This window comes from Triticum aestivum, chromosome 3B (assembly GCF_018294505.1).
Source record: "Triticum aestivum cultivar Chinese Spring chromosome 3B, IWGSC CS RefSeq v2.1, whole genome shotgun sequence".
Taxonomy (NCBI): domain Eukaryota; kingdom Viridiplantae; phylum Streptophyta; class Magnoliopsida; order Poales; family Poaceae; genus Triticum; species Triticum aestivum.
Genome location: NC_057801.1, coordinates 167,177,252 through 167,180,655, shown reverse-complemented (window position 1 = coordinate 167,180,655; position 3,404 = coordinate 167,177,252).

Genomic DNA, 3,404 nt, shown 5'->3' with positions numbered 1-3,404 from the left:
TCACTCGGAACCTTTCCGAACTCCGAATATAGTCGTCCAATATATCAATCTTTACGTCTCGACCATTTCGAGACTCCTCGTCATGTCCCCGATCTCATCCGGGACTCCGAACTCCTTCGGTACATCAAAACTTATAAACTCATAATAGAACTATCATCGTAACGTTAAGCGTGCGGACCCTACGGGTTCGAGAACTATGTAGACATGACCTAGAACTATTCTCGGTCAATAACCAATAGCGGAACCTGGATGCCCATATTGGTTCCTACATATTCTACGAAGATCTTTATCGGTCAAACCGCATAACAACATACGTTGTTCCCTTTGTCATCGGTATGTTTACTTGCCCGAGATTTGATCGTCGGTATCCAATACCTAGTTCAATCTCGTTACCGGCAAGTCTCTTTACTCGTTCCGTAATGCATTATCCCGTAACCAACTCATTTGGTCACATTGCTTGCAAGGCTTATAAAGATGTGCATTATCGAGAGGGCCCAGAGATACCTCTCCGACAATCGGAGTGACAAAACCTAATCTCGAAATACGCCAACTCAACATGTACCTTCGGAGACACCTGTAGTACTCCTTTATAATCACCCAGTTACATTGTGACATTTGGTAGTACCCAAAGTGTTCCTCCGGTAAACAGGAGTTGCATAATTCTCATAGTTACAGGAACATGTATAAGTCATGAAGAAAGCAATAGCAACATACTAAACGATCAAGTGCTAGGCTAATGGAATGGGTCATGTCAATCACATCATCCTCCTAATGATGTGATCCCATTAATCAAATAACAACTCTTTTGTCCATGGCTAGGAAACATAACCATCTTTGATAAACGAGCTAGTCAAGTAGAGGGCATACTAGTGACACTATGTTTGTCTATGTATTCACACATGTATTATGTTTCCGGTTAATACAATTCTAGCATGAATAATAAACATTTATCATGAAATAAGGAAATAAATAATAACTTTATTATTGCCTCTAGGGCATATTTCCTTCAATATCGTCGTAGTGCTTAGGCGAAGCCCTGCGCCGGTAGCTTCTTCATCACCATCATCACGCTATCGTGCTGACGAAACTCTCCCTCGACACTCTGCTGGATCGTGAGTTTGTGGGACATCATCGAGCTGAAAGTGTGCAGATCGTGGAGGTGTCGTGTTTTCGGTACTAAGATCAGTCGGACTGTGAAGACGTATGACTACATCAACCGCGTTGTCATAACGCTTCCGCTTACGGTCTATGAGGGTACGTGGACAACACTCTCCCCTCTTGTTGCTATGCATCACTATGATCTTACGTGTGCGTAGGAATTTTTTTGAAATTACTACGTTCCCCAATAGAAGGTGCTCGTAGGAAGGCCGAGCCCGTGCTTGAAGTGCGGGAAGAAGACTACACGCTCCGTGCCCTCGGGCAGTGGTTCTCGCTCGCCCTGCGGCAGGCGCACAACAACCTCCGTCTCCCCCAGCAAGCGCCTGGTGGTGCGGAGGTAGGCATTGTCGTCGGGTGTGACGGTTGAGCCCATCCACGAGCCCGACGGCAGCGCCATCGACGGAGATGGAAGAGAAAAAGGGAGGGTGAACGGTGATGGAGCTCTGCTCGAAACGGCATGCGTCACAGCGCGGCGATCGCAGAGAGCAGAGGGAGGACGAAGAGGCAGGGGAGCGCGAGTGAGAATGATGTCCGCCACCCCCTCGCCCCAATTTATAAGCCCCGGTTCGAAATGTGGGGAAGTGGGATTATTTGCGCTCGCCCTTCCCACTTCCCCACAATAAGTGCGCATGTACACGCATAATAACTGCATGGGGAAGAGCAACCGACTTGCGGACATTGCAATAAATCCGCGCGCGTGGGACAAGGGCATGCGGCAGCGGGCCCTAGCCCGTCACACGCATGGCCTGTCAGGTCCCTCCGGCTTCCAGGCGCCATGTGGCGCCCGCGCGAACCCTAAGGGATTGCCCCAAGATTCGACGGACCCTCCGGTTTCCCGCCGCTGCCGGGATGCCACGATCCGGTTTCCGGAAACCGGCACACAGTGGGTATTGCCGGACCCGGCGGTCACAAAATTCGCTTCCTCAAGAGCGGGAAACTGTGAAGGCCCTCCCATCCGAAGACGGCGGACCTTCACAGCTTCGGGGACTACTGTCGGGGGGATGAACCCCAGGCAGGCGACGGAACTCGGATCCTTTTCAAAAACAACGGGGCCAGCATCGCCCCTCAAGCCGGCCAACGCTCGGCCGTGTCGGTCAACCCGGCCGAACTCTCCGACCCGGCCAAGCTCCTCGACTCGGCCCCAACAACCAGCTCAAGGCAGCCGAACCCAGCACACCAAGACTTTCCCAACAAGCCAGCTCCATCCTTGGCATGTTCCTCAGCCTAGCCACGAGTCAGCTCCCGTCCCGTCCAGGTCGTATGATAGGACGAGTCTCCACCTACCGATGACCGAGGCAACAGTGCCCCACCCATGCCTCTGGTCAGCCGGAGCGTGGCAACAGTGCCCCGCACCTGCTCGCTGACCAGGGCCGGTGTGGCAACAATGCCCCCGTCGTCACTACTAACGCCAGCAAGCGGCGACCTGACGGTGCACCACTGTACCCGACTCAACTCGGCCACTCCCTGACGATCGACAAGACGACGCACAGTGCCCCTAGGCAAGCAGGGCCCGCGCCTAGGGGAACCCGGCTGGTCCTAGCTCCAGGTTCCTAGACGCTGACAACCCAGCCCTACGGCCTTGTAACATTACCATTGTACCCCTGGGGGTTGGCCTATAAAATCCCCCAGGAGACCTCATGCATACGGGCAAGCACACAGGAAAATAGCCAACCGATCAGTAAAACACACACAGGAGAAGGAGCAACCTAAGCCCTGGCCAACCTTTCCTTCTTCCTCCACATAGCTCTAGGAGCAACTCTGTACTGTTACATATAAACCACACTCGGTAGGACTAGGGGTATTATCTCTCCGGAGAGCCCTGAACCTGGGTATGTCTTGCGTTCCGCGCTCGCTCATGCCAACCTCGCTTCTGGAGCCCACCAGTGCCCTCGAGCCTCCTCATCTCTTTAGCCATCCCATGACATCTATCGTGCGCCCACCACGACAAAGGGACCGCAAGGAAAAAAAGAGACGTGTGGGCGCTAGTTGTTTTGCCCACACGTAGGCGTATGGGCTGGTCCTCTTAGACACCATACAAAACGTGTGGCCAGACCCCTTAACGCCCACACGTGTGGCAGTTATCGTCGTCCTAAAAATAATCTTAATGACTTATTATCTATTTTAAAATTTAAATAGTTTTTAGAGCATAACAGCAAGCAGTTCAATAAACACTTCTTTTTGGAAAGAAAAACAAGTGATTGATCATTCCACAACATTGTATATTCATGTTTTTGTACTGGTTGTGC